This window comes from Pleurodeles waltl, chromosome 10 (genome assembly GCF_031143425.1).
Source record: "Pleurodeles waltl isolate 20211129_DDA chromosome 10, aPleWal1.hap1.20221129, whole genome shotgun sequence".
Taxonomy (NCBI): domain Eukaryota; kingdom Metazoa; phylum Chordata; class Amphibia; order Caudata; family Salamandridae; genus Pleurodeles; species Pleurodeles waltl.
Window position 1 is genome coordinate 211,195,323 of NC_090449.1, and position 26,577 is coordinate 211,221,899.

At 41.1% G+C, this 26,577-nt stretch overlaps 1 protein-coding gene across 1 annotated transcript in view; it reads right to left on the minus strand.

The window, feature by feature from the left end:
- Nucleotides 1-26,577, minus strand: part of XYLT1 (xylosyltransferase 1) — a 644,618-nt gene that overhangs the window by 209,183 nt on the left and 408,858 nt on the right. The gene's annotated exons all lie outside the window — the stretch shown is intronic.

The following is a 26,577-nucleotide window of genomic DNA, read 5'->3' on the forward strand; positions in this document are numbered from 1 at the left end:
GAAGTCGTAAGAATTAATTGGAGTATAGTCACTTTCGGAATCAACAAGTACAAACCTTTAGCTGGATATCCAAGACTGGATTTTGTAAATGTAATAAATGTGAAGTGTACAAAATAGAAGTGGACACCCAGAACAATGAACCATCAACAGGACAGAACAAATAGTTTAAACAGACAATGACACGTATAGGTTTACAATATATGTTCCAGCATGCTGGTGCAAATTGCCATACACTCGAAGTAACATGTATGAACTTAAAAAATGTGTGTTAGAACAAAAACGAGCAGCAGTCAACAGGGATTTGAGCTATGCTATAGCTGAAAGTGTAAAGAAACAGTACATAGTAAGTAGAGGAAGATTACATTCCCTGAAATTGACTAAACCAGTGGCTCCCAAACCCTCCTCAGGGGGTCCATAACTGCTTAGAAAATTTACTAATATTAACAGATCAATAAAGTGTATATAAATAAAGTGGCTAAATGTACAGTTGAACATTTTAAAACATACCATAAATGTCAAGGATTATGAAATTGGAGGCTAAAAATCACATTAGTATCTTCAGATATGAATCGTGGGAGCAGTGCAGGTGCATCAAACAGAATATAATATGGACAATGTGTGGCTTCAATTGAATTTAGAAAAACTCCAAACTTCTTATTAACATTAAAAGTTTTATGTTTTTATTTTATTTGCAAATTAAATAAAATGTGTTATTATTTGTGTATTTGTTTGATGGAATGCTTGTTTCTGTATTTTTTGTGTATTGTTTTGCGGTTGTAATCATTGTTTATGATGAGGTCTGTCTCCCCGGCTTCCAGTAATGATTCAGTAGGGAGTCACTGGGTTACAGTAATGATAAAGTGGGGGTCCACAAAAGTCCAAAGTTTGGGAACCACTGGACTAAACTAAAAAAGTGAGAGAAGAGACAGAGAAGGAAGATTAAGTCAAATGGAATCACGCCATATAATCGCTTTAAAAATAATGCCTTCAAAGAAAATGAGCAACAATGAAGAATATATATATACATACACAAACTCAGATAAATGATTTGGGTGGTTCAGATGGGAATTGTTGTATTTATACTAGATTAATGCAAGTGACTGCTGATAACTGTGTAGAACTTGCCACAACTCAATCTAATAATGAACCTACCAGCCAAAAGGAGAAGAGCAACATGAACCAATTGGTCAGTATAATAGACACACAGGTGGTCCATATAGACTGGGTGATATAATTAGAAACTTAGAAATATAATTAATGGCTAAAGGAATTGTATAATTATATGTAGAAGAACGATTTTCCCATTACACAGGAGAACCCGCACAATGGAAATGGCAGCAAAAGAGAAAATAGGAGAACAGTTAATGTGGAAATGAGTTATAAAAATGTATAGGGAAGGAGAAACAAGAAATACATGCGTAGCTAAACAATGAATGATTAGATAAACAACTGTTTGAATGTCCTTACCCACGTAAGAGAATAATATTAAGCATTATATGGTGTATGGACGTGTTATACAGACAGCGAGTCTATATATAGACTGGATAAGAGAATGAGAAATGAGTGTGACAATCTTCCCTGGTTTCAGATTTAGTGAGTTAAAAGCGAAAAGTTTTTTTGTTTAAACCAAGAAATGTAATGCAATGTATGAATGAGGCATACGAATGGTGTCACACCTATCATATATCTTCTATGACTTTTAAACCTGTGAGCACATGTGCACTTTTTCTTTTTAAAGCTGTCTGTAAAGAGGCCACGCCTACACGTGAGCAAGGCTCGAGCGAAACGAGTTGGGTCCGTTTTAGCCAAAGAAAGGAATTGCATATCATCGAAACTCCAGTTGTAGACATCAGCGATTAACCTTTCATGTGAGAGGGAGTTTCGGCGATTCATAGTGGATTTCTGTTTCCAAACGATGTGGCGGTCAAGTTGGGAAGGGTGAACGAGATAAACAGAGGATGTGTAACGTGCGTCTGAAAAAGGTTACTCTGAAGTTGGCTAGGGCCAGAACGGTTAAGGGATAATATTCCAGCCTGGGGCTAGACCCTTCGCCTTGTTTCCTTATTTTGTTTTTAATAGGCGGTGATGTTGTAGGTTTTATTTGCAGATTACTTGAAAGCTCTGCTATTGAGAATTCAAGGGAAGCTCTGACTCAGATAATACCTTCCTGATCCCGTACAGTGCTTTATGAAATGTTGTTAAAGCCGTGAAGTGATTTTTCTGGACCACCGATGGCGCAGTCTAGTTATAGAGTGATCTTTGCTGTTAATGCACTCCAAAACTGCCGTTTGTAGTAAGCGTGCGACACAATAGATGGTTTGCACTACAATCTGTGCAGCAGAAACGGTGCTATTATTATTGTCTCTAAATAAAACATATGATCCCCATTACACAAACATACACTTTGAGACTCATCTAGGAAACAAATGCCCACCTTATAAAGTTGCCAGGTAGGTCACCTTTTAACATCATTTAGCTTTAGATCTAAAAATGCACTGTTAATTCCCCACATATTACATCACTCATGACGTCTTCTATAACATAATTGATAATATCACTGCATAACATCTGCTGTAAAATTATTTGATGAGAATGGCGGGGAGTGAGTTATAGGTACTTCAGATTTCTGCTAAGTTTCTAGCATGAGTTATAGGTACTGCAGATAACTGCTGAATTTCTATGGTTTTGTTCGTGTAAAATGCGAGCCTAACTATAACTTCCTTGTGACCTTTGATTTTATATATATATATATATATATATATATATATATATATATATATATATATATATAAATATATGTATATATTATAGTTAGTTATCTCAAGCAACTATAACTCATGCCCTAAAGTAACTATAACTTGCTCCCTCGCAATGCACAGTTTTGTCGTAAAAATCTTACTGCAAAAATTACTTTGATATTATCAGTGATGTTATCAAATATGTCATGAGTGCTGTAATTTGTGGGGTAATTAGCAGTGCATGGCGAGGCACAAGTTATAGTTACTTTAGGGCACGAGTTATAGTTACTTGAGATAACTATAACAGGTGAATTTCTATGGTTTTGTATGCTTGAAATGTGAGCCTAACTATAACGTGCCTGTTTTTCAGTGAATTTCTATGTTTTTTAAAATTCTACTTCCTAACTATAACGTCCCTGGAACATCTGTTTTTTTCAGTGAATTTCTATGTTTTTTTAATGTGTAGCAATTTTCATTACTATATATTAATCCTTAATCCAACTGGCCTGCTGCCAGTCCCTGCAGCCAACCCCCTTTCCACCCAGCCCTACTCAGCACACAACCCTTTGGCCATGCACAGCAGGAGCTGGCCACAACCAATCTCTCTGGGTGTGAGAATAGGCATAAGAGGGTCTATCTGGAAGTAAGAGTGTCTGTGAGAGTCTCTGGGTGTGAGAGTGCATGCATGAGTGTCTTAGTGGGTGCGTCAGTGTCTGTGCAGGTATGTGAGTGGGTGCATGAGGGTGTCAGTGGGTCTGTGGGTGGATGTGTGAGAGACTGAGTGAGTCTATGTGTGGGTGCGTGAGGGTCTGACTGGGGCTGTGAGTGGGTGCACCAGGGTCTGAGTGGGTCTGTGAGTGAGTGTGTGAGTGGGAGAAAGAGATTGAAAGAGAGAGAGAAAGAGAGATAGAGAGTTTTTTAGTCTTTAAAGGATGATATACTGCCAATTGTTTTTTTTTTAATTGTGCACTTTAGGGGTTATCTGGGACCTTCGGGAGCCTCAAGGCCTCCCTTGCGGTCCCTGCCAGCTCCCACCTCTGCGTGAGCCGGCATTGCTTCAGCAGGCAAGGAGCTGCTTTTAATAGCAGCTCCCTGCTGCTGGAGCAATGTTTTCATCTGTCTTCCCTCCATGCATATCTGTGTGCAGGGGAGACAGATGAAAACTACATTTTCTGACAGTGGGACCTGTTTGACAGATACCGCTGTCAGAAAGCAGAGTTATTTTTGCTTTTTCTTGGTGGGAGCGGTCATCTCCCGCCAAGCAAAAGCAAACAGTATATCCCAGGGGTGGGCACTAGGGACATAGCAGGAGCCATCAGTGGCTCCTCGAACATCCAACATGGAACTAGCTCCGGGGAGGTGGGGGTCTCTAGGGCTTGGGGGTCCAAAATGGGCTCCTTTTATTTAAAAAAAATATATTTAGCCCTGGGAGTTGGTGGTCCCAGAGACTGTGGGGGAGACCATTGGGCCTGACCCACATCAGACAATCATTTTGCCCTGGGGTGGCCCCCCACACCAAATTTAGTATATGCCCTGGAGAGGTGGTGGTGTTCGGGGCTGTGGGGGGGCAGTATGCCCCCCTATTAATAAAAAGAGAGCCCCCTGGACCTGGCTCAGCCGGGGGCTCATCAAAAAACTTGTGCAGGAGCCCGCAGTTGTTTTTAAAAAACATTTCCAGTGAATTTGCAACGTTGTAGAAAGTTTGCTGTAAAGTTTTTTAAAAAAAAGCTTTTTTCCCTGGGGTGGGAGGGTGTCTCTCTGGGACCCCAGCACCAGAGCTAAGGAGTCAGGGTGACTCTACTCTGGCCCCTTGTCTTTTTTCTACATTTTTTTGTGGGACTCGGCTCAAACAAGTCCCAAGATGGCTGCCAACACTTCCTGGTTTGATGTATTGGCAGCCAATCAGATCTGTGCATTTCCCTGCATGCGCTCATCATGGTTGTGCACAGGGCCCCCTCGTAGGGCAGCTTTATGCCCCAGGGACCGCTACCTCCCTGGGGCTTATTAAAAATGTATTGCAGGGTGGGCCCGCTGGGTCAACCCTCAGCTCCGGGGACTACTACCTCCCCGGAGCTGAGGGGGAACCATAGTGTCCCCTCACAGCCCCGGGGAATGCCTCCTCCCCCTGGCCACTGTCATATGGTATGTGGGGGGCCATGTGCCCCTCCCAGCCCCGGGGACCACCACCTCCCTAGGGCCAATGTTATATGCTATGCATGGGGCCATGCGTCCCTCTCACAACCTCGGGCCACCACCTCCCTGGGGCAATACACAATGGAGAGGAGCGGCGTGGCCCCCCTTGAGGAGCCATGATGGCTCTGGGGAACACTCCTGCTATGTCCTGGGGTGCCCACTCCCGGGACACAGCTGTTTGCTTTTGCTTGGTGGGAGCTGAAAGCAAAAGCAAGCAAGGTTTGCTTTCTGCCATCGGGAGAAAGTGGAGTTTTCATCTGTTTCCCTGCACGCAAATCTGCATGCAGGGAAACAGATAAAAACATTGCTCTCATGAGCAGGAAGCTGCTATTTGAAGCCAGCTTCCCCGGGAATCAGGAACCAGCTAAGACCCCGAAGTCCTTCAGGCTCCCCCTGTGGTCCTCTAGTGTAATTAAAATAAAAATAAAAAAAATGGCCTACTGGGGCAGCTATTAGACTGACACCCAGTAGGTTGAAGTCTTTTTAAAAAAAGTCACCTGAGGCATAGTGGTTAAGGTCTGAAGGTTGTGGGTTCTAGTCTAGATGTGACTATGGTCATTCGAAATTACATTTTTTATTTACTTCAAATATTTAAGGTACAAACCGAAAGGTGATCTCACTATACCTACTTGACAATTGCATTTTTTTTCAATTTGCCTGAAAATATCTCATTATAAGTATGTCATTCATCAAAGCCTTTCTCCCTCTCTCAATTTTTCTCTGGCTGGTTATAGAGGCTTGGCCACAGGGCCTGGCCCGTGTGCTGCACAAGGTTGGCTTGTTATAGGGTTTGGCCTGCAGCCAAACCCTGCAACACAGGTTTGGGTGGTTACTGGGGCTGGCAGCAGGGCCAGGTTACAGGCGAGGCCCTGCAGCCAACCGCAGCTGTGCACGGCCAAAGGCTGTGAGCCGTGGTGGTTTGACTAATGTATAGTAATGAAAATTACATTACGTTAAAACAAAATAGAAGTTCAGTAAAAAAACAAAGGTTACAGGGACATCGACCAACCTGGGGGCAAAAAATTTACACCAGCAGTAAGGCTTGAGATGGATGTGGCCAGGACCCGCTGAGGCATCTGACATGCGTAGGGAGGATGCCCACTGTGGGCCTTCACTGCTGGTGTGACGGTGCTTACCGCAGGCACACCTGGGGGGGCAAGATTTGCTGTGCTGCGTTGCAGCCCCAGATTGCCCTTGGGGGCCCCTAGTGATGGTCATCAGACCAGCAATGGCCAGGGGAGCAGGCCAGCATCTCTATACGGCAGTCACCTAGCTACGGCCTACTGCCATACGTCTTCCCTATTCACCAAGAAGAACTGCAGGGTGTGGGAGTAACATTTCTAGTGACAAGGAAAAAGCAGCTAGGGGAGCCACACTGGATGCCATCTCCAGCACATAGCACGGATGGGGGGAGACTTCCTCTCCCACTGTAAATCTAAAGTCGATCCTCCTTGATATAAGAACCAGTCTCTCCACTACTGGTTACAAACTGGACTCTCTGACTAGGCTCATGGATGACATGAAAGATCACATTGACAAACACAAAACTCACCTAACAGATACTGAACAGTGAATCTCTGATGTTGTAGATGAACACATGCAGCAGGTGAAGACTCTGGAGGAGGTGAAAGTGAGGTTGCGCAAGGTTTAACGAAAAAATAAACACTTAGAAGCCAGGTCTAGAAGAAAGAATGTATGCATTTTAGGTATCCCTGAAACCACATTGATGGGATGCACTGATGACTATATTGAAAATCTACTCCTCAAGTTGTTTGGTGCTGAGAAATTCTCCCAATCCTTTGTCACTGAGACGTGCATAGATCCTTGGCTCCCAGTCCGATTCCAGGTGCCTCTCCCAGGCCCATAATTGTGAAGTTCCTCAACTATAGGGATAAAGGCCAAGTGCTCTGCCTAGCCCAGGAGGCAAGAGAGGTTTGCCATGAATGGATACACCTAACTTTTTCTCTTGACTTTACACAATCTTTGCAGGAAGCCTGTTGAAAGTTTCTCCCTATGAAAAAGAAACTACAGGAGCAAGGATGTGCGTTTCTCATGGAAGGGTAAACTGAAGATCTTCACAGACTCAAAGGTAGCACTCTCCTTCCCGCAGAAGCACCCTCCCTCACAGGGCACTTCATTGCAGAGTTAACATATGGATGATACATCGTCGCTAGACAAGGTCGAATAACTGGCCATTAAATCTTCAGGATTTTTAAAGACAGGTGCGTTAGCTACTCAAACAGTACTGCTTCCGCTATTACACTACCTTGCACCATAGCTCCAGTTTGGGTTGTATGGATCATGCTGCACACTATACTGCACTGGTTCATTCTCTATATTCTATGGTGTTATTCACTCAGATCCCTTTCTCAATTCCTCTGCTGTTATGACTTTTTTTGCTGGTTGTTAATACCTTATCAGTGCTCTGGCCGCCCCCAGCTTTTGGCCATATTATCTAAAGAGATATACGATGCTCCAAGTATTTTGTGTTTCACTTACCGATTGGTCTACTCAAATTACTTTGGGAGTTCACTGGGAGATTGGATCCTAGTGTGGGAGGGAAGAGTGGGGGCTGATGGGAATGTTTGTACTGTTTACAAGTGGGTGAATTACTGAAGCAAATGGCTGAGACTTCATGTACATGATCAACCATTAGCAGTACTTCTGATTTTTGATGGTGTATATTCCTGACCGTGAAGGACTAGCATTAACATTAATCACTTGGAATGTCCAGGGTCTAAATAACCCTTGCAAATATCATCAGGTCCTTGCTTATCTCAAAGACCACGAAATGGACATAATTTATTTGCAAGAAACAAACCTCATGTCGGGAAGAGGGGCAAGCTTACCTATCTGATAGGGTCCAGACCAATACTTTGCTTCTTATTCATCCTACTCCAGAGGGGTGGTCATCATCGTTTGAAAACAGGTGCCATTCAATCATCTCTGAACCACAGCAGATCCAGACGGATTGTATTTAATGCTCGAAGGTCTTATCGGATATACACAGGTTACGCTATTTAATAGATATGGCCCTAACATTGATTGTCCAGCCTTCTTTCACACAGTACTAAAATTTTACTCTGGTACCATCATCTGGGGAGAGGGGGACCACAACTTAGTACTGAACATTGACATAGACTGCTCTGCCCATCACGAGTGCTGCCTGACTAGGGCTTGTGTTGTATTCTTAGACATCATAGCACAGTTTGACATGCTAGATATTTAGCGTAAATTGCATGGAATGTCCTCGGAGTACACATTTCATTCCTCAGTTCATGATGCCTCCTAACGGCTCGACTTCTGTGTGGGTTCAGGAGATGGGGTGGGTTGGGCAAGAGATGTGAGACACCTACCCAGAACTTTATCTGATCACTCCCCAGTGGTTTTACTGCTCACCTTGCCTACAACCTGGGTGCAAGTGCCGCCCTGGAGACTTCAACCTAAGAAACTGTTGAATGTAATATTTAGGGAAGCAATCCACTCTGCAATTATGAACTATATCACTTTAAACAAGGGTTCCATCAGTAGAGTTGCAACATTTTGAGAGGCCTTGAAGGCTGTTATCCGGGGTGAGTGCATAGCCAAGGGGCACAGAATCCTAAGTCAATCAGCGGGAAACTTACAAAGCTGGAAAAAGAGGTTCATAGCCATGAACTACACTATGAGGACTCTAAAGACCAAAGCCTATTAGACCAAATGAAAAGACTCCTACTGGAGTTCATGGACAAGGAGGATAGCAAGGTGAAATTACTAAGCAAATACTCACAGGCCAAAAAATATGGAGCGCGAGATATATCAGGGCACCCAGTCGCCATGTTGCTCAAACCCCGGTGGACTGTTAACTATGTTCATAATGTTGACACCCCTGATGGGCACTCCCTGCATGACCCTGTGGAGATAATGCTGGAATTTGTTGTCTTCTACAGAGGGTTGTACACTTCTCTTACACAGGCTACTCCAGCGGAGGTGGAAATCTATTTACAGCAGGTTGCTTTGGCATGGTTAGATCAGGCATACTGTGAGGTTCTTTGCTGATCCCTGACAGTTATGGAGATTAAATCGGTCATTACACAGATCACAAATGGGAAAGCACCAGGGAGTGATGGATTCCTGCATCAAAGAGTTGGCACCTATATTGCTTAATGTACATGACAAAGTATTTCAACAGGGCACGCTTCCCCTGACAAGGAGAGAATCCATCATAATCATGCTCCTCAAGCCAGGAAAGCCCCACATAAATGTGACTCATACTGCCCTCATTCTTTATGAACATGGACAGCAAGATTCTATCCAAATTATTGGCAAACTGCTAATCACACTTGATGCCCAACCTAACTCACTTGGACCATTCTGGCTTCATCCCAGCTGCTCCATGGCAGGTAATCTCCCTGTTCACTCTTGCATACCAACCAGACCCAGAGATACCGGTTATAGTGATGTTTTGTGACACCGCTAAGGCGTTTGATGATATTGAATGACCTTTTTTGCTCATAGTGCTTTCTAGAATGGGGCTAGGTGGGACGTTGGTGAAGTGGCTGCAGCTGTTATATATGGACCCATCGGCTAGGTTGTGCTTGAATGGAGGTGTATCAGAGCATATTATGATTGATCGGGTTACAGGACAGGGATGTCCCCTGTCGGACCTTCTGTTTCCCCATACTGTAGAACCAGTGGCATGTGCCTTGCGTGAATTTCATCACAGATGGGGGAAACATGGGGTTCCATTACATACTACTGTCCATGTATGCCGATGATGCAAGGCTGGTGATCAGAGACAGAGATACAGCTGTCAACTTAATCCCCATTATACAGGAAATAATCAACTTGGGGTGCTGGTCTGGACTTAAGATCAATTGGTCTAAATCAATATTGTTCCCCTTAACAATTGCCACCACTAAACCTGACACCCTTTATCAATTACAATGGCAGACTGAACCTGTCAGATACTTGGACATCTAATATCACACAGATATTGCCACCATTATAGGGTGAACTATGGGAATTATATGGAGACGGAAGAGTTGGCACCTATATTGCTTGATGTATATGCTGAGGTGTTTTAATGGGGCACGCTTCCCTAGACAATGATAGAATCCATCATTATCATGCTCCTCAAGTCGGGCAACATCCTCATAAATGTAACTCATACCACTCCCTCTCTCTTATAAATGTGGACAGCAAGATTCTGGCCAAATTATTGGCAAACCACTTACTACCCTTGATGCCCAACCTAACGCACCTGGACCAGTCTGGCTTCATCCCGAGCTGCTCCACAGCAGATAATCTCCACTTCCTTTTCACCCTTACCCACCAGCTAGAGCCAGATATACCTGTTATGGAGACATTTTTAGAAGCCACAAAGGCATTTGATACTATTGAATGGCCTTTTCTGCTCACAGTGCTAACTAGAATGTGGCTAGGTGGGATGTTTGTGAAGTGGGTGCAGCTGTTATATATGGCTCCATTGACTTGGTTTTGCTGGAATGGAGGTATCCACAGCCTTTCATGATTGGTCAGGGTACGTGACAGGGATGTCCCCTGTCTGCGTTTCTTTTTCACCTTACTGTAAAACCAATGGCATCTGTCTTGTGAGAATTTCGTCATAGATAGGGAAACATGGTGTTTCACTACACGCTACTGTCCATGTATGCCGATGATGTGATGCTACTGATCAGAGATCCAGCTGTCAACTGAAACCCCATTATACAGGAATAATTGACTTTGGGCGCTGGTCTGGACTTAAGGTCAATTGGTCTAAATCAATAATGTTCCCCTTAACAGTTACCACCACTTATCAATTACAATAGCAGACTGACCCGGTCAGATCTTGGGCATCTCCTACCACACAGATTTTCCCACTATGAGAATTATATGAAGACCCTGCATGAGGCATTATCATGAGTTGCAAATAAATAGTGCCCCTGAGGGTTTACAGTTGCTGTAGAAGAGATATCTTCTTACATTGGGGATTTATTAAATGTATACAAATTCACATCTTACCAGGAATATGTGGGAGACTCCCCAGCCACTTTAAGGGGATGTGCTTCCTTACGATAAACATGCACATGAAGCCCAACACCAGTTCTGTAGGTTGCCAGAGGAACCCACGAATGGTCAATTCTGACCATCCTGCTCAGTATCGCGCAGCCCTCTAAACTTATGTCACAATTGTATACCGCAGCAATGGACTAGTTGTCCCGGAACTCTACAGGATGCGCCGGGCATGGGAGGGCGATCTGGGACAAGACAAACCAGATATGAAATGGTGATTTTGTTGTCAACAAACCAAAGCAGGATCTTCCAAAGGCAAGTACAGATTAATCCACTATACGTATCTACATAGAATGTACATTTTCCCAGTATACCTTGCACAATGCTATCATTTGTTGACACTAAATTTTCTCGTTGTTGTATGCCAGGAGTGAATTTGTTTAATCTAGCATGGACATGTCCATCAGTGTCCACATTATGGTCTCAAATTATGATGACATTACTCAACATGACAAATCATGCTAACCAACCCACCCCCATTGTGGTGCTGCTGGGATTTGTTAAAGAGATCCCAAACATTTTGGAAACGTATAGTGGTGATGAGATGGGGAGGTAGACTTGCACCGAGATTTCGTGACTGGTTGAAAGACATGACACTGTGCAAAGAATGATCACCGTTGTATGCAGGAACACTGCCACCAGCGACCAGCCCCTGAGACTTCTGGTCCCACCTTCAAAAACTGGATCTGGATTGAATAGAAGGGCTGCACCTGTGGTAGTATACTGTGCTGTTTCCTGCTGCAGGAGCTGTAAATTTGTTCAAACTCTGCCATAGAGATGACACACGCCCAATTTGTTAGGTATTATGCTCTAACTGTATGCTGGTAATTACTACTCAGATCTTGTATTCACAGTATTGCACTTGACAACTTTGTGTACTGGCGATCTCCATTGTTCAGATTACCTTACCTCATCATTTTATCATGCTTTGCCGTATTGATTTACTCAATTTTTGTTTTTGTTAGTAAAATGTGAAAATAAAAATAATTATGAAAATTCACCGTACTTTTTAATTTACCTGGTTATTAAAGCAATATATTTTTCACACCTATGTAGAATGCATCAAAGCCCTAAATTTGCTGAGTCAGATGCCCATGTGTGCAGTTGTATGGGAGAGCAAAAGGGCCAACACATTTACAGCCTACAAAGAAACAACTAGTGAATAGTAAATGTGGTAGCCCTGAACCTGGTTACAAAATGCCCATGACAATAAAAGATTATACAGGCTCAAACTAAAATGTATTCTATATTCAGAACACCACATACCATACTTGTTATGCATTGAATTCTGTATGTATTGTGTGAATCACTCGTCTCTTCTCCATTTCACATAGCATGTTCACCCACCTTAATTTGTGAAATAAGAGCTACAAAGAGCTACCTCTCTTGCTCTGTTGTAATTATCGAGGGGTACTTGACAAATCAGGAAGCTTCCTTGAGAGCACAGCACGCGCTTATCTTGTGAACAAGTGAAATGGCAAAGGTCTATTTCGCTGTGCTTGTGGTTGCTGTTTTATGCTTAGCTGATTATAAAGTGCTCTAATTCATCAGGCCATTATTGTAAGTGACGAGGGTTTTTCGCACATGCCTCTTATCCGATAATATACATGCCTTCCGCAGGGAACATCAGCCCAGAGCATTCCAGCTTTCCCCTGCCACCCTTTCACCTGGCAATTGCGGGAGACACTTCTATAATAAGATAAGAGATAGCTGCCATTAACCTTGTTATCTCATCATGCTCTATTTGCAAACATATGCTAGCCTGGTTTATTTCACACAATCGTGTTGGCACCTTAAGCTGTCCTCCAGGCTTGCTTAGCTCCCTTACTGTGCAGCATGTGAGTCATGACTTACTAGCATGTCAAATAAAACATTGTGGTATTCTGTGTAAAGGAATTTTATATATATATATATATATATATATATATATATATATATATATATATATATATATATCACTTTAAAAATTTAAAAAACAAAGGTTACAGGAACATTAATGTTAGGGGCTCACAATTCAAATGTACAAAACCATTGAAATACAGCAGATATAGATAGTGTTATTTCAAGTAACTACAACTGATGCCTTTAGGCAACTATACCTTGCACCCCTGCCGTGCACACCTTCCTAATCAATAACTTTATTGCAAATGTTGCAGTGATAATTTTAATGATGCAATAGCAGATGTGATGACTGATGTAATATAAGGACTAATTAGCAGTGCATGTTAAGGCCATGAGTTATAGTTACCTTAGGGGAACCCCTAGGCCTACCACTGTGTATGGCAGGGTTGGCTGCAGGGCCTGGCCGCAAGCACCCAACCCCCCACCACAGATAACTTTTCAAGCTGGACCTGAAGAAAAACTACACTTGCTTTGCCTTGGCCATGCTAACAAAATATGATCACACTGTATGTAGAGGTTTAAGGGGGGGCTTTTAGTAAGCAGTCCATCACCTTGGAAAAAGGTGCGAAGACCTTGCATACACTAATGTATATTGGTCGGGGCCAAATGGGCATGGCTTCAAGGCCGTTTAACATGCTGACAGTATCACTGCATAAGATATTGCGCTTAAAAGAGCAAAGACAGCAAACACCTCCCTCAAGGATTACAGATAACTTTTCAAGTTGAAACTGCAGAGAAAACATACTTGGGTACCTATTTCTGTATTAGCGGGTGGTCAACATCTGGGGAAACCAAGGCGGGGTGATTTCCTGGGCTTAAGGGTATTTTAATGTGTTTAGATAAAAGATGATACGAATAGGCATCTGCTTTGGCATTTGAAGGGTAACGTTTGCTGTTTACTGTATACATATATATATATATATTTTGTTTTCTTTTTTTGTTTCTTTCCGCTTTTACTCTTTTAATACGTTGTAATGATTTTAATTAATCAGGCAATAAAGATTCATTCATTCATACTTGCTTTGCCTAGGCCGTGCACAAGACATTAGGATGATTGGTACTTTACAGAAGTAAGTGCTTCTTTGTTTGGTGGAGATGTGATCATTTTTCTCTGCATCAAGAGTGTCTTTAAAATCAGTAGATAAAACGCTCAGTGGACCTTTTAGTAAGCTGTCGTCACCGTGGGTAAGGGGTGGGAAGACATTGCATACCACTAATGTAAATGGGACGGGGTTTCTAGGGCATTTTACATGCTCATAATATAACTACATAAGATATTGTGCTCGAAAGAGCAAGGATGCAAACATCTCCATGGAGGATTACAGATAACTTTTTAAGACAAAACTGGAGAGAAAACATAATTGCTTTGCTTTGGCCATGTGTTCGAGGGAAGTGGGGGAAGCCTCAAGGTCCCGGAAGCCAGCTCCCTGTCTCCTGCAGGAGCCAGCATTGAACCCTCATATAGGGAGCTGCTAAATACGTAGCTCCCAGCGTGCGGGAGCAATGTTTTATCCTTTATCCCTGCAAGTTCTTTAATTTCCTTAATTTCCTAAGGTACTTGTTCTCTGCCCTTATTACTTCTATTGTGTTGGAAAGCCCCCACAGTTCAGCTCCATAGAGTGCCACCCACACCGCCTTCGCATCACATATCTGGAGGGCAGGTTGAACCGGTTTATTTCGGGATGAGCCATGTACTTTCAATAAGTCACCTAAAACTTGCCAATGTTTCATACCCATTTCATCTATATGCACTTTCCAGAACCAGTAGAATTTTGTGTTGATTTATCACCATATATTCCATCTTTGTGGCATTTTTTTCTAGACCGCCCGTATATATATATATATATATATATATACATATATATATATATATATATATATATATATATATATATATATATATATATATATATATATTATTTTTTTCCATAATTTAATGTTATAGTTAGGGGAATATGTCAGTCATATCATTAATGCTTTTAATTTTAAAAAAACACAGAAATTCACCAGTTATAGGTAGCAGCGCTACCTATACCATGTGCACGTCAGACCCAGTTTATGACCTCACATATAACATGTTCTATGACATCACTTATGACATCACCGATGACATCTCAAATAACATAACTGATGACATCATCCAATGAGTGTCCTAGTTTGCTTTATAATGTACATAGTGGTGGGTATTTACCATATTACTTGTCTTCCTAACTTTGTTCCACCTGGGTCCAGCTTTTTGGTTTAGGTGTTTAAAAAACACATCTGCTCCTAATGCATAATAGGCATGTACAGGTATTGAACATGTTATGAGTGTTTGCATTGAAGAGCAACCTTAGGTCCAGGTTCCATTTGACAACTTGTGTTCAGCATGTTCCACATGCAGTTTTAGGCTCTGTAGAACAGGTCTGCAACAGTGCAAAGATTCTACATGCCACATACCAAGTATTGTAAGCAGCCATAAGTTATTAGACAGAATTGTCTCGGCATGGCAATCACTATGTAACATACAAGACTGGGTGCACCAGGTACTAAGCTATGTTCATGTGCTTGTTTTGCTTCAGAAGATGGGCTATCTGTAAAGGTTTGACCACAATATGAAGGATTCAGGTAGTATGATCCTTTGCACCTTCAAATCCTGGTTACTTTAAAGAAATAGTGTATTTTTGACAACTGTCGACTAGAGTGTACACTGTTCTTAGTAGAGTTTCACTATCTGCAAACAGTGTGGTATAGAATAAAATATTGTCACAGAGTAAACACTGTTTATAGTACCCACTTCTCTACTCATATCAACTTCATTTCTCAATTTAGGTTTGGCGAGTGTCAGCGGTTTGATTCAGATAAAAGCTGTCCGTAGCAGGGCATTTGTTTTAGAACAGACGTTCAGTATGTTTAGGATCTTGGCTTTCTCTGAAAAGTAGTATACAGGTTGAACACCTTACTCAATGATGGGTTCCCATATATCTGTTGGGGATAGTTAATGTGAACTATGCTACCTGTAAAGTGCATGCTATAAGGTCAATATTGCAGATAATGCATGCTTTCTACACCTAAGGGAGTTGTATCTGTGATGGTTCTAATAATCATACTCTCCTGAGTACTTACTTTCAGGCCTCTAATGCCATACTAATTTATAGATTACTATGTGGATAAACAAACCTTGGATGATATCATCAGTGGTATCATTAATGATGGCATTTGAGATGTCATCAGTGATGTCATAAATGATGTCATAGAACATGTAATGAGTGATGTAATATGTAATGTCATAAGCAGGGCACAGCGCGGACACAAGTCAGAGTTAGTGCTGCTAAGTATAACTGGTTAATGTCTTTGTTTTTTTTTAGTTCAAAACATTAATGTTGTCATTGACAAATTCACCTAACTATAACATTACTTTAACCCTTGGGTTTTACAGTTAATTGCTAATGTTTTTTTTTAAATGATCTTCTTATCACACCTAACTGTAACATTACTTGAACTCTAGTTTTTTCAGTGAAAAGTTAAAAAAATGCTATACCACTGCATGCCACTCCACTGTACCACATTTCATTCCACAACACAATACTCTATGACAATCACCTTTATGACACTCTCCTCTGCTGTACTGTATCACATTCCACCTAGTAACACTTGACTTGATTTGAGTAAATGCTACAATTTCCTAAAAAAGATATTTATAAAAAAAAAAAAACAACCATTGAATTAAATGAAAAAACGAAAGGTAAACTATTGTTATAGATAGGACAACAATTTCTCTTTCTCTACTAACCAAACTTAAGATTCATAGACATTAGAAATTCTTCAGTAATAGTTATACATTACATTTAGAATGTAAGCATTACCTTTACATTTGTATCACTGTATTTATGCTTTAAATAAAAGAATCATCTACTTTCAGTAAGGCAAGACTGGAGATAATGTCCCCTCGCCTGTGGGCAGCTGGCTGTGGCAGACACCAGCTTTGGTTGCACAGTAGCCCTTTGAATACTCTGGAGAGCACTCCCTTCCTTGGTCAAAGACAACGTGGTACTGAAACAGATAGTGGACCAGTGACTCCTTCTAATACACAAAGCAGACTGAGCTTGATGATTCTCTTTCAGGACTTTCAGAATGAGTTTATTTTGGCTCATCTTTTACTGTCTTCTCTTAACTGTTCTCCAGACACGGTCTTTGAGTTGAGTGCTGATCCTCACATCAGTGTAGTCTCCAGTCTGGAGTACAATACACTGATGTACAAGGAAGAGTTTAGTTTTTGGCAATTTACTGTCAAAATGATCAGGAAAGAGACAAAAGGCTGACCTCACTTAAACGGTCCTTCTCATGCTGAACAATAGAGAATGTAAACCTACCATTCACCGCATCTTCTACGAAATGGCAGTGCTCAGGAAGACTAATGAACACTCTCTCTATGTAAAAGGACCTAATCAGATTTCTAACAGGATCCCTGTCTCCTCTTTCCCCACTTCAGTGACTAAGGGCATGATTTAGATTTCGGCCGGCAGGATATTCCTTCACAAAAGTGATGGAAATCCTGTCTGCTGAAATACAAATACCATTATTTATATTATTATTTATATTTCAGCAGACAAGATGTCTGTCATCGTTGTGACAGAGTAATCCATCCGCCGAAATCTAAATCAGGCCCTAAGCATCCTACCTTAAGCTTCTGTAATGTCAGAAATACATTTCCACTGTTTGGTAAAACAACCTCACCTCCTACCTATGTATCCAAAATTGACTCCCCAGCCCTCTGTTACTCTAGCTTGTTCATACACACAATGTATGTAGCACAAAGGCCACATGCACACATACATAGCAGGCAGGGATCTTAGGATCAGGGTTAGCAAAGAGATTCAGAACTTTACATCAGTGAGCCAGCAGGCTTCCACTCCAGTGACACAGAATGAAAAATCTGGTCACAACTATGGTTTTACATTTTTTTCATGCTCCAGCCCACTCTCTACTTACTAAACCTATTACAGGAAAGAAAGTCCACTGCCTGACAAAGAAGGGCCTATTTGGTGTGCACTTCCAGGTCATAGGACTGGCTCAGGACCTCATGAATGTTAAGATACAAGACCAGGCCTCTGCACACACACACACACACATGCTTGATTACTGAACAGCCAGGACCAAAACAAAAATTAGGATATCAGATACTCGCTGGTAGGTGTAGTGAAGGATGCTCAGTGTAAATGTTTTCTTCTAGTTCATTCAAGACAGCAAGCAGTAACAGTCTGCCCACAGCCAGTTCTAAAACACCTGCCAACTGCTAACATTCAAGAATCCTTGTACTACCCTAGTGACATACAATGACATCCGGCTAACCCAGATACCACACATCTCCCCCAATACAAAGAATAACATAAAAACATTACATTCTCAAAGTCATAACTAAATAAACAAAGAGATCATCTCAAAATGCAATATACCTTAACATGCACAAATCAACAATATAAATACATACCTAATGAAACAATGTACATTTAAAAATGTAAACTAATCATCCCACCACAATGCCCTTTAATTTTGTAGGAAGTGACACAACTGTTCCACATTGAGTAGTGGTCTTACTAATACCCACAAGATTTGTATTTTAATGTGTTTTTAAGAAGTGGAAAGTCCACAACAGCAGCTCCATTAGAAGATAAAGTCAGACTAGTACTTCCTGCTGCATTGCATTCTGAAAATAGGTTGTCATTGCACATATCCACCGCATTACCATTAGTATATTGGTTATGGTTGAATGTACTCTCATCAGCATCATTCTCCCAGAGCCAAAAACCATTTTCAGCACTATTGCTATTCATCTTTCCTCCTTCAGAGCACCAAAACAAGATTTTTGTTACACTGAGACAACTTACTAAACTGCCATTTCTTACCACCATTCAATTTGGCTGCAGAAGCATACATTCTCTAACTAGGAGTAGTTTAGAAAATGTACTATTTCCCTTAGTAATTGTCTAATGCAATTTCACACATACCCAATCTCCCTTTTGCAAGACCACATTCTTAACTCCATGCCTGCCTTTTGACACAATACTCCTTGTATGTATTCTGAGTCAACTCTGAGTTGTTTATGACCACTTTGGGGGTAGGGGGGCATTTATTTTGAAGCTCTGAAGGCATTGAAGCACGGTTATTCTTTGTGAAAGGTTCCCAACCCTTTAACACACTGAAAGGGCTACATCCTGTCACCTGTAAGCCCAAACCAACTTGCTCAATGTCTTCTCCCAATCTTTCCCTGCTTTAATGGCAGCTTGAACACTTCCCATAATCACTCTGTTGAACCACTCAACAGTTCCATTGCCAGTCGGTTGATAAACAGCTGTATATCTGACTTTGATAGCATACCTGGAAAGAAAAGTCTTCAAATTCTCTGCAATAATTATCAGGCTGTTAGCACTCAGAAAACATTTAGGAATCCCTTTTATCAAGAAGACAGCCACATCCACTTTACAATGCACTTCAACTTCAGGCCACTTTAAATGCAAATCCAACAACCCAGTAACATATTTGGGCACTCCCTTGCTATTCAAAATGGGACCCAAAATATCAACTGCTAAAGCTTCCCAAAGGTTCTGTGAGATCTCTCTAATACCCAAGAGAAGTATGAAAATCTGCAGAGGTTTATCTGCACTCGCACAACTCTCATGCAATCTTTCAAATCTTTCCACATCTAAATCCACTCCCAGGCACCAATATGAAGCCTTCACTTTCTTCTTCGATTTAACAATGCCTAGATACCCTGTATGCTTAATTTCTAAAATCCTTTGTCTCTAAACATGGAGAGGTGGAAGCCTATTCAGTAAAAACTCTGCACTAGAATTCTAGCAATACGGGGAGTCATTTTCATTGAACCTTCAGTTGTCAACACTTCAATAAGAGGCTTCTGATGCGTGCGTAGTGTAAACCTTGAGCCCCACAAGTACTGTCTAAATTTCCTTGTCACGCACACACAAGCTAATGTCTCTTTCTCAACAACTGAGTACTTGTCTTTAACAGGTGATGGCGAACAAGACGCAAAAGACTTGGTGCTCTCTACCCCATCCTCCATCCTCTGGGTCTTGGGTAGGAATGGCTTCCAGTACATTACACTAGCATCAATGATAAGTATAGAATGAGCGGTTTGATCAAAACCCTTTAATGGAACCACCATGCAAATATCAATTGTTATGCTCAGGTAAAGTTAGGTGCACCATTAATAGATTAAAAAATCTCTTTCTTGAGTGATATTCCAACTGCACTCACTTCATGGCACAAGGTAAGTAACTGATTTCCTCTAAATCTTACATTTCCCCACTTAATCAAATAATTTTTCATTAATATTTTCATGACCTCCTGGAAGATACTGTCATGCTCTTCTTTACTTTTGCCCACCACCAAGATGTCGTCCCGATAATATATCACTCCATTTAGTCCTTTAAACAACCTATGCATCAACCTCTGAAAGACGGCTTCTGCAAAGGCTAAACCAAATGGCATGCAAATAGATCTATACCAACAAAATGATGTAATGGATTCTGTGAGGTTTTTGCTAGCCCTGTAAAGAGATATCTGGTGGTAAACTGAAAACAAATCAATGGTAGAAAACCATTTTTCTTAGTCTTGGTCATTAATCCTAGGAAGAAGGAATTCCTCCACCATAATATTCTTATTAGGATCATGCAAATCAATGCAAATCTATACATAACCTTATTGCCCCACTAACCACAACCAAAGGAGAAAGGCACTCTGCACATTCAGTAGGTTCAATGATACCCTTCTTCTCTAATTCATCCAATTCGTTGGCAAAGTCACCCTCAACACTTCAAGGAATACTCTTCCCTTTGTGACAAACTGGTGTTGTTTCCTCCTTAATAACAATCTTGTGTACACATCTCCTAAGCTTTCCCGTTGCACCAGAGAAAACAATAGGAAACTCCTTCTTCAACTTCTCAATCTCCTCAAATTCTTACTGTCCTAATAACAACTGATCTATGCTACTGGGATCCAGCATGATACCCAATGCCCCTTGACCAATCCAACCCAGAACAGAAGGCCCCAATTCCACTGCATACAATTTATCAATCATCTTTCTACCCTTGAATTCAAAATGCCAAAATCTTGTACTCCAACCTAAGAATTTAATCACCACTGAAAGTCACAGGATGAATGTCTGTAGCTACCAAGTTACTTCCCAGCACTCCAATAAACGTATAATTACACCTAGATTTATTCATAAGCGTATATGGTGACCCAGAATCTCCAATAATAGAAATGTCAACCCTACCAATCTTCATATCACCAACAGGTTTGTTCTTCAACAGTTCTTCCAAATTCAATACAGGACTCTACACATATAACACCTGTTCTGCTTTACTCAACACCTTTTCAATAGACTGTTCAGAATCAAATACTTCATGGCTTGATTCACACCTTTGTTTTCATTCCTGCACACTTTTGCAAAATGCCCTATAACTCCACAGCAAGTACACTTGGCTCTCACCACTGGGAATGTCTTGTCTCAGGCCAAATGATCTTTACTACCACACCTAAAGCAACTAAGATGTCAAATGTCTCTTTCAGACTACTTTTAAAATTATTTTTGTTTTTAACTGTTCCAATACGCTTATTTTTAGTCATTCTGACATTTGATACTTTACACACAGACAAAATCTCCTTATCTTTGTTAGTGGTAGATATAGCTGCCTTGGAAATCCTTTCAGAAAGTTGTCTTCTTTACAATAGCTATAATTTCCTTAAGAGATGAATCCCCACTCACCCATAGCCTAGTCCTGTACATTGAAATCATTGTTAAGCATTATTATCTGGTACTGAATAAATTCACCATGTAATGAACCAAATTTACAAATCCTAACCAATTTTGTTAAGCTCACCTACATAGCCCTCTATATGTTCTGACTTTCCTTGCTTCCTCTGAAAAAGATTATATCTATCAATAGTCACACACACAGCTCACTGATAGTAATTGTTAAACTCGTCTAATGCACACAAGAAAACACCATCTTCGCCCACAATTCTAATTTTCTTCTCCATCTGACCATATGCTCTTAATCCCTATGGCCGTAGACTATGTAAGAGGATAACCCAAAATAGAAAGATTACCTCAGTACATTGTAATGCGTAACACTGTAGAGTATAACAAGGAATGACATGCCAAAGGTTTTGACAATATCGATGAAAGTTCGGATTCAGTAACTAACACGCAACCAGGTGTGTGCAGCTCCGTAATTTGCAGCCTAAACAGAATAATCAGCAAATAGAAGTAAGATGATTACCTCAATAATTGGTGTGCATCACTGTAAAATACACAAGGAATGACATGCCAAATGTTTGGCAACATCTGTATGAGTAAAGATTCAGGGCCTGATGTAGATCTTGGTTGTATTATCACCATTCTGGTGTGGCAGTTTATTTGAAAACACGTCAAGTCGCCGGTGTTTCACCCGCCATGTATTGCAGCTGAGCCCCAGACCGACAGAGTCCTCTTCCTAGCCGTCAGGCTGGCATGTTCTCGCTGACCCTATTTAGAGGGGACAGTACTGGCGGCGGATTGCTGATGGAGGAAGACTATTGCAGGAGCCACTGGGCGTTGTACAATGGCAGTGGCTATCACACAGAGTTAAGTGACACACACACACACTCTACCTGAGCCATATGTGCTCACCTGCACAACACACAACACAACACACAATCTACACGTTATTATCTATTGCCATTCCACCACATGACATCTACATGCTGAAAACACACATTGCCATACATCCATGACACAACATACACATACCATTGATACTACAAACACATGTACTCATACAACACAACCACAACAACCAACCCAATGACATATCCATCTACACACACACACACACAAAAGCACAATCGCACAGATCACAAAAATGACCAACACACAAAAACAACACACATCTGAATGTTATACACAGCAGCACAACACACATCCCAAAACACACAACAGACCCAAATGCATGTGACACACATACACACACAACCACATCACCCACACCAGGCCCCCCCACCTCAACCAACCAAGGCAACCCCACACACACATAAATGTACAGACTCACATTCACACCTGGACTCACAACATCACAGATACCGATTCACTTGTGATGTGCACACATCGACATGGTGAAAAGTCTGATGCCATCATTATTGTGATACTAGCATTCATTTGGCAATGTATACTGACACCACAATAACAAATGTGTGTGCCTATGATATGTATGTATGTGTGTCCCAATCAATCACTGACACAAATGTGTTCCCAACATATGCATGTCATAGGTACTTTAAAAAAATACCTGTGGCATGTATATTTCTGCAGAGGTCCCGAACTCATGTGCAGTGCCCACATAATGTACACAATACATGCAGTATCCCTACCTTTGAGTCCTATGACAGCAGAGGTCATGTGTCCTCTGTGGTCCAGTGCAGCAGCGATGGCAGGTGATGCCCAGTTGGGTCCAGGCCACAACAGAAGCAGGAATGTGGAAAAAGATAGGTGTTGTGCCCCTTTCCAATCCAATCCATCGACTCAGGTGGGGAGGTTAGAGCACAACAGTTGGATTAGTGGTAAGGCACATTCAAATCTGCTCAGCAGTAAAGGTGACTGGAGTCCTGCCATCAGCCCCTATTCCCAATGCTGCTGATGAGGTGGCTGGAGATTCATGGCAGAGTCAGCAGGACTGGGTGCTTTTTCGCCTATGGTCTCGCCAACATCTAAATTGGGTGGGTGACAATATAGTAGGCGGACCAGTTTGCCATTGAAAAATCAATAGCAGGACAATTACCGCCAAGATCCAAATCAGGCCTTAAGTATCTGGGTCAGGTATGCGCATCATCATAATATGACACCTAAGCAGTTAATAAATTTGTGCTACTGCTTAATCCAAAATGGCCTTGACATTATGCAGAAACCAACCCAATCCAAGATGGCTGCTAATCCAACATGACTACGCAACTGTCAGGCATCCACCAGCTGATGTAATGAGGCAGTAGCACACGTGCTGTGAGCACCTGCATGAGAAAGATAACCAAAGTAGGCTTGCGCAAGGAGCTAATCCACTGAGGACATGTGCAGTCTGTAGGCTCGTGCAGGTAGCGCGCTACCGCCAGCCACTTGCACTTCTAAAATTATTCAAAATTCCACAACACAGCACATCTCTTAGTACTGATGCACTGAATGGCTGGGGTAAATGCCGGAACCACATGCACTTTCACCATATGCAGTAAAGAAGCTTCCAATAACTGTAAAACAAATCAAGGCAAGTGCAAATCAAGGCTCCTCACGGAAGCACGAGGTGGGTAACGCAACTCTTCACTAACACTGCAGTGAGGGATTTGAGGCGTGTCAGGAGAACAAGCAGTAACAGTCTTCTCACCTCAATCTCTAAACCAACTGCCAACTGCTCACGTTCCAGAATTCTTGTGCTACCCTCGCAACATACAATAAAATCCGGCTAATTCAGTTAATATAGAATGCACTCCATCTCAATAAAGTATGTTTCGGTAAAATAGTTTTTCTTTAACCCCTGTCTAATACCCGAAAAAGGATGATGAACCCAGATAGGACTTACCCCTAGTCTCACTAAAAGGTTTTTAATGTATGTACCATATGTCAGACTGTACCTTCAGACAAAATGAAAAACTCTGAAGAACCAAATTTTGCTGATGACAATAGTGGCATACTTGATAAATTGAGTGTCAGGTAAATAACTAAAACTTGCCAGCCGAACTCCAAGTATAATCAGTCCACTGAACAAGAATTAGGAAGATTAAACACAAATTTAAGACATCTTCCCAATACCTAATCAAAACCTAAGGCCAGCTCATCTCAGAATGTTATAGCCCCAAGCATTATTCTCAAACATAGTATGGCCTTCACCACCTATATATTTGTGCTTACCATCGGATTATGAAGCTAAAAACGATGATGCTTTAATGACCACTGCTTTGGTTTTCAACGTACTATCCAGCTCATTTAACTTGCCATGCTGCAAGATAGTTGTAGTTCACTGTCTGCTCAAGCTTCACTTTTCCTAAAACCCATTTGACATTAGCCTTTGAATTACCTTTGACTATAGATAGATGAATAGCCTGCGAATGGCGAACAATTGATTTTTAAATGGCCCAGGAACCACAAAATGGCAATATAGAATCATATTACATATATTAAATGCTATGAATTTTCAAATACATTTTTAATTTGGAGTGGTTAGCCTGAAAATTAGTTTTTTCATTCAGGGATGCAGTGGTCTATACTGTTTAGTTGTCTGCAGAATAAAACTTACTTATATACTTAAAAAAGATGGAATTTAAGAAAATAACATATTTTCAAGATCTTTAAAGTACATTCTATTTGTAAAAGGGAGAGATAATACTGTTATGATTACTGGGCAATTATGGATTTACCTAACTCACTTCCCATACGAATTGCTGTCTCATTTGCTGATGTCAACAAAACGTTCTCTTAGCTCAAATGGCTCAGTGTTTATTTTTGAATTATTAAAATGTACACCAAAGGACAAAAATAGAGTAAGCAACCTCACTTGATGGAAAAGTGATAGTGTGACCTCTAAGTCTAACTTCCAGATCCATTCTAATGATCATGAATGATCAACCTTTTACACTTTCTTCATTTCGGGCCACATCGGTGGCTTGCAAGCTCCGAAGAACAAAGGAGTGGGTTTCTAAATAAGGCCCAAAGTATTTAAAATACTACAGAGTGGTGCATGAAGAGATGCTACATATATTTGTATGGTTCAAAATACACACAACACAGGCAATCCACGATACATCTGGCACAGGGTGCACTCAGGATCTTTAACTGGAGGCAAGAGGAATGGCTTTACTGAAGACACTCAATAGTGAGCTGTAGAAAATATTTCAGTGAATGAGGTACAATGCCTATGTCACTGTATGGATGGGTCAATGGATGCAGTATATGCTGACATTCTAATGTGTTCCTTTTTTAGTCATGCAGCTACATGGTTCTGTCTCAAGGGTACTGAAATCTTATTTTTTACGGTAATCATCCATATGCTTTTAGTAAAACAACAAGGAATGCATGGTACAATAGTTTTGTAGGTTACACTTTTTAGTGATAATAAAATATGTTTAAATGCAATACAAGTTATATTTTGATATTTTCACAAGATTATTTTCATATGGCTGCATCGTGTGTTTGCATTTTGAAGACAAGTCACAGGAGAGCATTGAATCTGAATACTAATCTTCCCTACTCATTAGTAGGAGACAATGACCTTCTTGACCCAGCAAAGGTAAAAGGCAGGCAGCTAATTACATTATTACAGGGAACACTTACCTGATGTTCCATAGCTGAATTCCTAAGCAGAATAATTAGGCAAATCATATTTTTTCCAAGGTCAATTTAAGGATTTTCTAATCGTATCCATAAATTAGTATCCAGAAAAAAACCAATGCTGTGCATGTTTACTGTGTTCATTTTCCTCCTTCATTTCATTTAGTAGCCAAACAGCCACAATCCCCTGATTTCATTTTCTCTAAGTTCAAATCTTTATTTTCCCCACAAAAATATGGATTTTGGAGTCATTATACCGGAAATGTGAAATTATTGTAGCATATTCTACTCTGTTCGAACACCTGTGTATAGCACTTGCATGCCTCCTACAATAGCTCAGGC